The following is a 14,997-nucleotide window of genomic DNA, read 5'->3' on the forward strand; positions in this document are numbered from 1 at the left end:
AGGACACCGAGGGAGACACCGGCACAGACATGGAGGAGGGATCGAGCAGTGGTGCCACCACTGCTGTGGAGTCGGTGGAATCTAGTGGCACGGAGGGCAAGGGGAGTGAGGCGGAGGACCTGCCAAGTACCAACACAGACTACGAGGCAGACGGGTCCGAGGCTGAGCTCCCAGAGGGGGCGGAGGCTGCTCCCACTGCTGAAAGCACCGGTACATCTCTCGCCGCCCCTCCATTCCCATTACTGCCCTCCCACTTGCTCGGGTTCCTTCTGTCCGTGCTAGGCCACACCGTGTCTCCTTCGTGCCAGGCACCACACCCCCTGCCCCTGTCCCCCCTGCTGCCCTCACTGCCGAGTCTGTGGACATTCAGCGGCAGTTGCAAGTTGGGCAGACATTGATCCTGACTGTCCTCCATGGCCACACCAGACTGCTGACCCAGATGTTGTCTTACATGGAGGGCATGTCATCAGCGATGTCTGACCAACGGATGTTGCTGAGGTCCCTGGACTCGTCACTGACGGCAGTAGCTAGTCACCTGCAGCGCTGCCTCCCCCCCTACCCCTGGCCCATCCACAAGTCCAACACCCATGCCTGTCCCAAGCACACCCAGACATTCACACACACGCACCCCACCAGACACAAGCAGCACACCACCACGTAAGGGCAAGCGCACACCTCCTGACACGCACACTCAGGGGGTAGCAGGCACACCCACTGGGTCTGGGGCACACAGGCAGGCACGCAGCCACAGTCCTCATCCACATGACTCACTCCTCAGTCCCTCTGATGTCACTCCCCTTGGCTCCCCTGCCCCAGATTCGGAGAAGGAGGCCTACTTTGCTGGCCTGGGCCTCAGCCCCACTAGTTCACCTGGACGCAAACGGTCACGGCACTCCACCGGTAGGGGAGTTAAGTCCCCCAGCCCGTCCACCACCCCCCCAGTAGCGCTGCAACCCATCCCTCCAACCCCACCCCCCCTTGGGGCTTGTTGTTTCTCCGGGTGCAGGGGAGACGCTTGAAGAACTGGCAGAAGTATGCAGCGATGAGCTCGCCTCCACCTTTGGCGCTGCCCCACCCCCTGTGGTGGAGTCGTCCGTCCCTGCACCCACAACACCTAACCTTCCCCCTCCTGTCCCTGCGGTGCCTGGTCCTTCCCCACATGATGCCCCCCCCCAGTCGACGACACAGTCTTGTGATGTGCAGGCAAGCTAGGGGAGACGCATGGCCATGTGTCCCCCCCCAAGGACTGATGATATGGACTGGCCATTGGCCTTTGTGAATAGTCTCGGTTACACATTATTATTTTCATGCTGAATAAAGCATTTTCTTTTTCGTTGGAAAAGTCTTGCATTTCAGGTATTGATGTTGATGCTGATGCTACAGGAGTTGGGGTTGTGGGCATGTGTTATGTTTCAGGGAAATGTTGTAGTCTGCTGCTCATGGGGTCGAACCTGGTATCTGCGTGCCATCACACGATCTCTGCAAAGATTCTTTGTTGTGTATGCTCTTTGTGTTTGGAGACATTGTTCCTCTGTGGCACCTGACATCTCCCCTGCAGAGAGTTGCACAATTGTTGTGTTGCCCTGTGTCTACATGTCCTTTGTTGGTGATGGATCCCTTCAACTCTGGCCATGCCTGCTCAGCAATGTGTCCAGTTGCATCGTCTGTGCCATCCTTGGTACTCACTGTACTTGTGTATAGAGTATTTTGCCATGCCTTCATGGATAAATGGTCCCTTTTCCGCACAATGCATGTGTGTAATCCCAGCCTAGTACACATATGGTACTTGTTCTGCTGGGTATTTGAACACCACAATTGTGGCCATTGTATCTGTGGGAACTCCACCCTATTCCTTCCATGACAGACAACATCTTGGTGGCTAGCCCAGCACCTTAACATTTCTATCAGTCAGTGACATGACTATACAGTCTTGTGGCATGATCTCAGTGTGTGTATTGTGCTGCATCTGCCAGGGGTGGGTATGCATGTGTTATTTGTCCTCACACCCACATGTGGTGTGTCATGCAGTGGGGGTAAGACCTCCTTCCTCCTGGGAGTGGGACACTGCTGTCAGTGATGTGTTGTTATGGCACTATCATCATTGTCCTAAGTTAGGGATACGTACATTCACCCATGGAGCTGTGGTCATCTGATAATGATGTACACCCCCCATGTCTCTGTCCACTGCTGGGAGTCCTCTGCACCCGCCCCCATGTCTCTGTCCACTGCTGGGAGTCCTCTGCACCCACCCCTCATATGTCTGTCCACTGCTGGGTGTCCTCTGCACCCACCCCTCATATGTCTGGGCACTGCTGGGAGTCCTTTGCACCCACCCCTCATATGTCTGGGCACTGCTGGGAGTCCTCTGCACCCACCCCTCATATGTCTGGGCACTGCTGGGAGTGATAGGCACCCACCCTCATATATCTGGTCACTGCTGGGAGTGATAGGCACCCACCCCTCATTTGTCTGGGCACTGCTGGGAGTGATAGGCACCCACCCTCATATATCTGGTCACTGCTGGGAGTGATAGGCACCCACCCCTCATATGTCTGGGCACTGCTGGGAGTCCTCTGCACCCACCCCTCATATGTCTGGGCACTGCTGGGAGTGATAGGCACCCACCCCTCATATGTCTGGGCACTGCTGGGAGTGATAGGCACCCACCCCTCATATGTCTGGGCACTGCTGGGGGTCCTCTGCACCCACCCGCCCACCCACCCACTTGCGCCCTTGCTGTGGTACACTGCTGTCCTGGCCATACACCACCCCCAATTTACAGCTGATGTGCTGTACCAATCCGTACACCTACATCCGTGGCGTGTGTACGCCTTGTATCCATCATGTATTGGGGCTGTAGGGGTACGCGTGTACGGACCGTAGCCACGCTCTGGGGGCGTGTGTACAGTCCGTACACGCGTACCCCTACATCACCACTGCATTGGTGGTACGGCCCGTACCCACGCTCTGGAGAGCGTGGCTACAGGCTGTACCACCATTGTGGCGGTGACGTTGGGGTACGCGTGGTAAGGCCCGTACCCATGCTCTGGGGGCGTGGGTACGGGCCGTACCACCATAGTGGCGGTGACGTAGGGGCACGCATGGTACGGCCCGTACCCACGCTCTGGGGAGCGTGGGTACGGGCCGTACCACCATTGTAGTGGTGATGTAGGGGTACACGTGTACGGACCGTACCCACGTCCTTAGTGAGCATTGTTTGAACAAGTTCCTCTAGATTTTATTCTATGATCATTTTGTTTCTTTATTTCTTTAATGAAGCATTATCAGATGATCTTGTGGACTATCTCACTTCCTAAAAATCATGCTTTTTTGCTTTAAATGGAGCTTTGTTGTCTCTTGATTTTAACTGTTTGAAACACCTGCAGAGAAAACTGGAGAGCATTTGGAAATTCTAATTGACATTTTAACAGCCTACAGACTTTCAGGAATAGGGACCATCACTGTTAGCTTCATTTTGGAATAGTTGTGTAGATTCACTTCTGTTTCCATTACAAACACTGAAAACAGGGTCATCAGTTTGTCAACTGTTTCTGCAAGTGCTTTCCGTACAATTGCCACAAATCAAGATGTAAGAAGTTCAATGTTAATATTTAAATCACACTGTTTTGCAACTGTCTTCTTACTGTTTAGTTCTATTCTGTTTTTTGAGGGTTTCTTGTTTCAAAAGAAAATATTGAGTACCAATGCGAGATTGGATTTTCATGGGCATTGATTGCATCATGTTGGAACATAAGTTCCACAACTCTTTGCAGACGAAGAGTAGAAATGGGTTTGTGCACCTCTTCTAAAAATAGGTTTACCAATCTATGGGATTCAAGCTTGATGAACAAATAGTAAACATTCTACCTTCAATGCCTGATTCTGGAGAAAGATATTTTTGAGGAAACTTAAAAGTAGAGGATTAGGAATTCAAAGATGGAGAGTGAGAAATAGACTTACTTCATCTTCTTGATCCTGTTGGTAGGGCAATTAGACAATGTACAGCTATTCGAAGAAGGGTGTACGATGAGCAAGGTCCAAATCATTTATGATAAAAATATTACAATCACTTTATCTATCTATCTATCTATCTATCTATCTATCTATCTATCTATCTATCTATCTATCTATCTATCTATCTATCTATCTATCTATCTATCTATCTATCTATCTATCTATCTATCTATCTATCTATCTATCTATCTATCTATCTATCTATCTATCTATCTATCTATCTATCTATCTATCTATCTATCTATCTATCTATCTATCTATCTATCTATCTATCTATCTATCTATCTTTCTATCTATCTATCTATCTATTTGTCAGGCAGTTGACTGTCTGTCTGTCTATGTATTAATTCTCTCTCTAAGGGGCATATTTATAAGAAGCTATCGCCGCTGCAACATCAATCTTTTTGATGCAGCAGCAGCTGTTTTTTTTAACCATATTTATAAAATGACGCTAGAGGCCTTTAGCATCACTTTTCTACCTCCAGCACCTATTTTCCTTAGAGCCAGATCCACTTGCAGCAGGTTTTGCTAAAGATATGTAAGGTAGGCTTTCCCTCTTAAAAAGCATTGTGAAACTGACTCATCCATATTTAAAAAGAGTTTGGAAAACTGCACTAATTTAGAAAAACAGGCACAGTGGCCCAATAGCAGACGTTTTTTACCACTACAGAAAGGCAGGCATAAAAACGACCCATGGACACTGTTATAAAAGCAGAACATACCAAAATTCCTCTTGCAAGTTCAACCATGCCGTGGAACTACTTCTATTGCAGCTCGGAGCACTGAGAAGACCACTTCTACCACCATCGATGTAGCGCAGGAGAAGGGAGCTGACCTAAAACCAGAGGATTACCCTCATTGACCTTAGGAGGAAGTCATTGATCATTACAGGCTCAGGAGGGAGTTCATTTTTCACCTCCTTCACCAGAAGGCACCAAGGCTGCAGCCCACATCACAGCGGTGCACCAACATCCCTCCACAGGCCAAGTTATTGGCTGTCCTGCACATGCTGGCATCTGGAACTTTTCAACACACCACAGACAGAATTGCTGGAATATCACAGGAATGCTTCTCAATGTTCCTCCCCTCTGTCCTGGATCCCATCATAAGCCTCAGACACCATTACCTCTTCTTCCCCAACACCATGCTGCAACAACAGGAAAACAAGCATCACTTTTATGCCATTGTGGGATTTCCACCTGTGGTGGGGGCAATGGACTACACCCGTGTGCGACCTGAGCCTCCCGTGGCTACATCACACATCTTCCACAAGAGGAAGCACACCTATCGATGAACATGCAGGCAATCATGCATCATCTGAGCCTCTTCATTAATGTACTTGCAAAGTACTTTAGACGTGCTCATGATTCCTTCATCTTCCAGCATTCCACCATCAATGAGTGCTTCAAGAATGGGACACATGGAAATGGCATACTGGTTGGTATGTACATCTCAAGCATATTACAGACCATATGGCAGTCAATTAACCTGGAATACATTGACATATTAATCTTGGGTCGAATGAGACAGTGTATACGTAATTGGTGTGGGTCTACATACTTGTGACATACTACATGGAATATGCTCAACACAATCCTGCATGTCACACATGCGGAGACCGCATATGTCACAGTGGGCCACATTTACAAGTGAACTGTGCATATGGAATATCAATGTTCATGATGCATGGATGAAGCAGCTCCCCAAATTACATCAATGTGGCAATGCAAAGTCTTTTATCATGCCTTTGCATGGCCTCATAGGAATGCAGTAATGCAAGCCACAGCAAGGTGCACCATTTATTCAGCTCATGCTAAGGACATGCACCATGGGCTTTACGGTGGCCTTTCCCATGCGACACCAATGAAGTTCTCACAGATTTGCACACATGCCATATTCAGGGACCCTGGGACTGTACGCAAATAGTGTGTCTCTCAAGAGGGGGGTTAAATGAGGATACATATTTATACGTCTCTTTGTCATGTCCATTTAATATGTGTCCTGCATTCCGCAGGACACATGTAAAGAGGGAATTGGATCGATTGTGTGTTTTTTGTGTAGTGATGTGTCCCTTATAGCATGATGTTGTGTGAGGACACTAAGCTGACACACATGCAGCAGGGTGCAAAGGGGCATGATGGCACTAGTCACTACCATGTGACTGTGTGTATGCAGAGAAACCATGGATGTGCTGTATGTTAGGACTATGCCACAAACACAGTTGTCCCTCACAAAGGGAATAGGGGAGAAACAGTAAATATAGAAATACAATGAAATCTATTTTGTGTTATCCAGCTGGACAAGAATAATTTTAACCCCTTCAGTGCCCATGACGAGCTGGACTCGTCATGGGCCGCGGTTGCGCTGTGCCCATAACGAGTCCAGCTCGTCATAGACCCCGCCCGCTAATGCAACGGCCGGCACAGGGCGGGGAAAGGGGTGGGCACTGAAGGGGTTAATATAGGAGAATTTGTGACACAACAATAAAGTGGGAACACAAACTCTGTATCAATCAGAGTACGAACAAAGAGAAAAGCTCAAGCATATCATAATGCTTGGAAAATAATTCCTGGTCACATTGATACTGGCGTGACCGATTCGGCCAGTGTCAAGGCGTGATTACCTCAGCCCGTACCTTATATTTGACCGCTCATCTGAGCTAATCATCTCATGCTGCCTGAAAACACTCCCTTGGCTTGTGTCCAGCAATTGCTTGCCTTCCATTTATTAACGGTCAACTGCGGGTCCCTCTGCCTCGCAGTCTGCATTTATCTCAGGCATGTAACTTTATGTCCTGATGATGATCCCACCATTTCAAGTATGGGATAGAAATGTTGTTGACTCCTTGACACCTTAACACAATCATATGTATCATTTTAAAGTACTTGGTGTTTTTCTTCATTTATGCTTGCCAATTCGATGAATTATTTCCCAAGCATTATGATATGTCTGAGCTTTTCTCTTTGTTCGTACTCTGATTGATACAGGGTTTGTGTTCCCACTTTATCGTTGTGTCAAAAATTATCCTACTATTACAATTAATTTTGTCCGGCTGGACATCGCAATATAGATTTTATTGTATTTGTATATTTACTGTTTCTCCCCTTTTCCTTTTGTGAGGGATCACTGTGTTTGTAGCATATATGTACCCAAGCTCCCTGACCAATCCCATTGAGCCCCCTTGTTTTTTAATAAATGTATTTTAGGACTATGCGCATTCCACCCCTTCACTTTGGCTGCTGGTCAGTGCTGCTAGATTACATCCAGCGCTGCCAGTGGCAACAACTGCTAATGAGGCTGTGTGTGTGCATTCAATAGTGTCAAAGAACCTCACTAATGCAACATCATGTGAAATGCTGTGTCCAAACACCCTTTTGAATCAAGGGAATCCCTGTGTTTAGTCTTTGTGTCCACATGTAAATCCCATGGTCATGGGGAATGAGATGTGTCCCATATTGTGAAACTGACAACATATTGTCATATTTCAACCTTGCAAGATCATGTCTACCATGCAACACTACATTACTTGTCGTATACACACATCACATCCTATTTGCACACCATTTTGTTGTGCACAAACCACTCTATCTATCTGTCCTCCAAGGCTCCGGACTGTGCATCAAGGTGCAGCCTCATGCACAATCTACATCTCCCATGACAGCCAACAAAACAGTCATCTTGGTAATATTTCACCTGTCTTGGAGAAATGCTGCATAGTTCATGTCAGCTCAGGCACAAAGTCTGGATACTGAATCATGTGTAAAACATGGTCTACACTCACCATAAGTAGTGTGGGACTATAGTGTAGCTAGTCTAGCAGTAGCAATGTCCAGCACAAGATTAACACATATCTCAAACCCCTTGTGTATTGTAACCATAGTGAACACTGCACTATCTTGTCCCACATTGATATCCACTCACTATCGTCCCCATGGTACTACACATTGAACAACATTGACTCCAACTCTCAATGTCAAATATGTGTGACTGAAGTGCGCCAAATCAGCTACTCTAGTTACATGTTTTAAAATCAGATATGTATCGGCTTAGGTATGGCAATGATAGCCAAGAATAGACACAGTAGATGCATGTGAGAAATGTGTCTTCTCAATAGCTAATTGGCTCTCTTTACTGGTGAAAAATCATCACCTGCATGCCTCTGGCACTCACCAGTATGACCAATAGTAAGTGAAACACAGAGGATATCACACCTGTATGTGTAGCGCACAATCAGTCATTTCCAATCTCTACTAGCGTATATGCCACAAAATGTCATAGCACATCTCTTACAGTAAGCAAGGTGTATGAGTCTTTCAGGACGCATAAAAGAATGTACATGGGGCTGACTGCTCAACAAGCCATCAGCAGTCAGGGGGAAAATGGCGGCAGCTGGTTAGAGGTAGGCCTGGGCGGTAAATTACGTTCCGCTCGCGGAATTTGCGGAATTCGGGTAATTTCGCGTTCCGCGGAGAACGCAAAATTACCCAAAATTCTGCGTTCCGCAACTTCGCGATATTTTTTGCTTGTTCGCGTTCTCAAAATGCGTGTTCGCGAGATATTTCTCCCCGAGCACGCAAACAGCAATTGTGAACAGGAAAAAAGCATCGCGAACAAGCAATTCCGCGTGTTCGTGGAATTTCTGCGTGTTCGCGGAGATTTTTTACCGTTTCGCGGAGATTTGCGTAACGCGATTACGCAAATTACGCCCACCCCTAGTTAGAGGCAGTCGCAGGCTTGCGTCTCTCGGCAACATGCGAAATCGCTGAAGGAGGCCAGAACGGCTAAAAACGGGAAGGCAGCAAGTATTTTTCAAAATGGGCATCTTTTTCTACTCTAGTAACCTTTAGGGGCTTGATGAGCAAGTGAAGTCGTTTGGATTTGGGAGTTGCAGTACTACGGCGCTCAGGAGCAAGGGCGTCTTGGAGGAGCAAAAAAAAAAAAAAACCTCGACGCAACTGGCTGGCGTCTTTCTTTTCCTCGGTCTAATGTTCGGCGCTTAACGCCTGATACAAGGCAGCGGCAGTGGGGTTGGAGCTGGAGGCTCGTGGAGGGCGATGGTATAAGCCGCCGCCGGACTCGCGGTGAGGAGAGGGGTCGCAGCAAGAGTTGGGATTAGATCGGCGAGGCTGTTTGTGGAGCCCACTAGCCCCTCGCATTGGGGGAGCAACGCTAGACTCGATCACTTGCAGGATTTCCCAGACACAAACACGCCGGGAGGAAAAAAAGGACAGGAGGAGGCTGAATCCAACACATGGCGAACTTCAATGACTCAGGTAAGGAGAAGGGGGAGAGACTGGGGGCCCAAACTCCATTTTGATAGGGAAAAGGGGGTTCAAGTAAATCAGAGCCCACAGCTAGACAGCAACAAAATTAAACCTAACAGGTATACCCTCAGAAGTAGAGAGATTTGGGGGAGGAGAAGAGCTTCCCCTGAACTAGACCCCGCAGCTCCCATGAACACGGCTACAATAGATAAAAAGCAAAGCGCTAAAATAGAAAGAACTACCAAGAAAGTAATAACCCCAACTTCCATCACGGCTGACAAGAAAGAAAGGAAAAATCCGGGCAAAGCAAAAGCTAATAGAGTTACACCCTCACTAAGATCCTTCTTTAAAGCTCAGACTGCGCAACTCGTTGTCGGGGGCAAAATAGATCAGCCAGAGACTGATATAGCTTTAAAAAAAGGAGAAGCTAAATTACCTACAGCTGAAGGCTCCACCATACAGATCCCCCAAAAAAATAATAAAAATAATAAGGAAAGAATGGAGCCATTGGCACTTGAAAACAGATATGAGCTTTTAGAGCTGGAGAATAGCACTACTGTAGATGTGCCACCTTCCATGCCGCCCAAACAGGACCACCTTAACCCTGGGGGAGAGGTGAGAACCCCCCGGACGATTAAAATTCTATAAATGGTACAGATGCAGTAAATGATGGAGGGGTGCCCTCCCTTACAGAAGGGCTATTAACAACTCTACTCACAGAAATCAGAGAAAAATTTGCGGTTTCAGAAAACAATCAACTAAAAATACAAGCAGTTTGTGAGAATTTTGAAATTAAACTGAACGCAATATCTGATAGGGTGGGAGCTGTGGAGGGAGCAGTGGAAAATTTAACGAAACAAGTTGACAAAAACACTCATGAGATACAAGCATTAAGAGGAGAAGATAGAGCTCTAAAAGAAAAACTAGAAGTTTTAGAAAATGCCACAAGAAGGAACAACATTCGCCTCTTAAATGTCCCGGAAGATGTAGAAGGTAGCGATATAAAATCATTTGTTATCAATATCCTATGCGATATTCATCCCGATTTAGATAAAAATATCTTGGAGGGAGATATACAAAGAGTCCATAGAGACCCTTACTTTAAAAAAAACGGGAAGAAAAACCCCAGAAAGATCCTGGTTAATTTCAAATCATATACCTTAAAGGAGAAGATCCTAACAGGAGGTCTGAAAACAGGAGAGTATAAGAGATCTGATTGGTCCCTCCGAATTAGATCGGATATATCCCATTTTACAATGGGAGCTGGGGAAATCATTGCAGGAATTGAAAACTATGGGTGTTACAGCGGCTTTACGGTTCCCAGCATCTCTGAAGGTTATGTGGGATAATAAGATGTACATTTTTAAAGATCCCGAAGAAGCAAATGCCTTTATAAATCGAATTAAGAGCTCCTCAGCGAAATGAAATAAATACTTGTATGTCTTGAGCCGAGACTGAGCCTGAAAATAGAGGAATTCCTCTAGTAGTTGAAAGGGAGGTTTCCCTATGGGGTGGGGTGGGGGGATGGAGCCCACCTATAAATTGGAAATGTTGTTTATTTTTAACTTGCACAGGGTGGGGAGCATATGGGAAAAAAACAAAAAAATGTCCTCAGCTGAAGTGGCAATCTCCAAAACACATTCAGTTTATCTCTATCCTAATCAAAACACTGAAAAACTTAATATAGAGTGTTGTCGAGGATGAGGAAATTTGATTTAGAAATAATGACGTGGAATGTAAACGGTTTGAGGGTACCCAGAAGGAGAAACAAGATATTGGAATTTTGAAGAATGTCCGAGTGTAAGGTCTTTCTTATACAAGAATCTCATCTACTGAGGGAAGAATGGGAGCTAATTATAAAGCAGCATAGGTGGATCGAACATTGTATCTGCACAAACCAACCTTACACTTCTAAAGGCTCCGCAATATTAATCAAAAAATCAGCATTGGCAGTGCTGAAAGAAAGTATTGTGGATCCTGCAGGTAGATGGGCGGTGGCAAAAATAAAAATAAATGGTTATGGAATGTCGCTTGCAAGCTATTATGGCCCCAATTGGGATGATCCGAACCCACTATATACATTGATACCCCATTTATTAGAAGTCGATAATGATATAATTTTAGGAGGGGACTTTAACTTGGTCTTAAATCCAGGTAAAGACTCAACTTCTTCCAGAGCTGTATCTACCACAGCAAAAATGAGAAGAGCCTTAAGACAGTTAATGGTGGATATAAATCTAATAGATATATGGAGCGAGATGCTGGCTAAATCCTAAACAAAAGGCAGCAAGTTCACTTTTCATAACAAAAAATGCGGCCATAGATCAAGGATTGATTTTTTTTTAGTAAGTACAACATTTTTTCGTAATACGGTCCTAGTAGCTCATGCCCCCCAACATATGTCAGATCATTCCGCAGTTATTAAAAAAGCAGCTATATGTAAGACTCAATCATCCCGAAGGTGTACCATAAATAGAACATTATTGTTGGAACGATCTATTATTCAAAAACTAAATATAGATACTAAAGAATTTTTTGAAAATAACTTAGATTCTGCAGCAATTCAATCAGTATGGGATACATATAAATCTTTTTTGAGGGGGATACTATTAAGCATAAATTGTAATCAATCTAAGAAGCAAAAAGAGGAAACAGGAAAGTTAGAAATGGAGCTACAGAAACTGTATGAAAACCTTGAAATGGACGAAGATAATGAGAACATCCTAAATAGCATAAAATCAGTCAAGTGTAAATTGAATAATCATTTAGAAGTTATATTAAAAAAGAAATGGGAGGCCAGTAAATTGGCTCATCATGAATATGGGGAAGGGTGTGGCAAGCTTCTCGCTTGGAAAACAAAAACGGACCAGATGAGGAATATGATAAAAGATATACGTTCCCACAAAAACGGGCTCATAGTCACAGAAGAATCAGAAATTGAGGATTCCTTTGTCCATTTTTATGAAAGTCTATATCTGGGGGAGGAAAACCTGGACATGGGAGGAATGGAGGAATACTTGAGGGGCCTAGACCTCCCACTGCTTCGACAAGAAGATAAAGAATTTCTCAACGCCGCAGTAGAAATAGAAGAGATAAACCAAGTAATAAACTCCCTAAAAAAGGAAAGGCTGCTGGCCCGACTCTATCCCCAATGAGATCTATAATACACTTAGAGATGAATTAGCCCCAGTTCTTCTCCAGTTATTTAACGCATCCTTTTTAAATGGAGACAACACTCCCTCTTCATGGGATGAAGCAACAATCATAGTCCTCTTAAAACCGAATAAAAACCCACGTGAGTGCGAATCATATCGCCCAATATCACTTTTAAACTGTGATCATAAAATCTATTCACAGATTATTACAAAAAGATTAAATAAAGTGATAGATCCACTCATCCATCAGTACTAAAAGGGTTTCATGAAAGGGAGGCAGTTGAGCAAATTAACTTATGACCTAATTGGGGCAATTGACCTGGCGCAGACATATAAGAATCCCTTGGCGGTTATGACATTCGATGCCGCCAAGGCTTTCGACCGGGTCGATTGGTCATTTTTATTTAAAATTCTACAATGCTTTGATCTCGGGGATAGATGTATAACAGCAATTAAGGCATTATATAAGAACCCTTCAGCTAAAATATTGATTAATGGGAATCTAACTAGAGCAATACATATTGGGAGAGAAACGAGACAGGGTAGTCCCCTGTCACCGATACACTTTAATATGTATATTGAACCGTTAGCACACAATCTAAGATCATCTCAGAAAATCATTCCCTTTAACTGTAATGTGTGGGAAAAAAGAATAGGCCTTTACGCGGATGACTTAGTTATATTTACTGGAAATCTGGAAAAATCATATGTGGGGATATGGCAGGAAATAGAGAACTTTGGAAAGGTCTCGGGCTACCTTCTCAATCAACAAAAAACAGAACTTATGAAGTGGCATATGGACTTTGAGAGCCCCTATGAAAAGAAGGAGATAAGTATTTAGGAATCCAGATTGTGCAAGATATCAACAAAATAGCGCAAGTCAATTTTGATAAAACAACTAAAGAAATAGCCTCCCAATTACAATAATGGGGAGCGCTTTCTCTCTCTTTTCAGGTTAAATATAACATTGTGAAAATGTCCATTATCCCAAAATTTACTTTTCTATTTAATGCTATCCCCCTAGAGTTCCCAAAAATGTGGTTTGGGAAAGTACAGGGGCTTCTCTCAAGGTTTATATGGGCTAATAAATGTCCGAGGATTGCACGAAATAAACTTAGGTAAAAAAGGAATACAGAGGAATTGCAAGCCCTGACCTGTATTTGTACATGTGTGCATTCCAATTAAAAAACTTTCGACAATTAATGTTAGAGGACTGTATGTTCTCACCTCTCTTCAAAGCCCTCACAAAAGATTTCTCTAAACAAGCTGGGAAGTTTCTATTTAAATTCGAGAACCCCAAATTTTTCAAGAAAGTAAAACTCAAGATACTGAGTGCGGCAATAAAAATTTGGACACAAGTAAGACGAATTCTAAAAATCCCATACTATAACGAATCCGCGCCAATTTGGGACTCCCCTGGCACTCCGGAATGCTTAATGGACAGCTTGGCAGTTCCGTTGAGAAGATCTGGGATCAACACCTGGGGGCAAATTTTATATGAAGCTGAAATAATTTCCTGGCCTCATTTATCATCTATAACTAGAGGTTCGATTTCTAAGTTCAAATTTTATCAGCTGGCAAGTTGGATTAGATCTGCCGGGAAAGACGTGAAAGGGAACTCAAATTAGGCGTATAAGATATGCACTCGTAGTGGCAAAGAAAAAGAAGTGGCTGTCTGGTACTGGTTACTTGCCCAAGGTGGAGAAGAGGACCAGGCTGCATTTATGGAAATTTGGAAAAAAGACCTTCCGGATGAAGACCTTAAAAATATTGGGTAAGTATCTATGTTCTATCTTTGGTCCTATGTAAATGCTGCCTCATTAAAAAAGAATCACATCTTTACAGCGCACAAGGCATAATGGACTCCCCAGAAAATCTCAAAGATGGGAAGTCGAGACATCAAGAAGTGCCCCAAATGTGGAGATGAAATGGCTAACGAGGTACATATGTTTTGGAGATGCCCGGTCTTAACTCCCTTTTGGGATAAAATTGGTAATACTCTCTCTTATATTATGGGTTTGGAAATAAAGCTAACAATATTTTCGGTTCTTTTTGGGTTCCTTCCTAGTGAAACTGAAGAACGAAGACTAACTAGAAACCACAAAGCGCTATTTTTTGTTTTGATCCTCTTAGCCCGGAGGGAAATATGTATCAAGTGGATATTGCCATCTCCCCCTACGGAAATAGAATGGGTACATTCCATCCAAAGAATAGCTATGTTAGACCAAGTTGGGGTCCACAAGAAAAAAGCTAGATACTGGGAAATATGGGAAAATTGGGTTGAGTCAGGGACTAGTTAGACATAAAGGGAAAGGGAAGGGGGAGAGGTGATATGACAGGTAAAAGAAACTAAAATGTTTAGAAATTAAAATATCTCTTTTTTTCTTTTTTTTTTTTGGGTCCTATGATTATCCAACATGCCCAAGGTAAAGCCCAGGTGTATGGGCTGAGAAGGCCTTCCTTTATGGGCAACGTGTTACCGGGGGCCAATGTAGATTCAAGCCAAAGGCGGAAACCCATATAAGGAGTCGAAGGTACGGTTTTTGGAAGATACATTGTATACT

The sequence above is a fragment of the Triturus cristatus genome, chromosome 7 (genome assembly GCF_964204655.1).
Source record: "Triturus cristatus chromosome 7, aTriCri1.1, whole genome shotgun sequence".
NCBI lineage: Eukaryota > Metazoa > Chordata > Amphibia > Caudata > Salamandridae > Triturus > Triturus cristatus.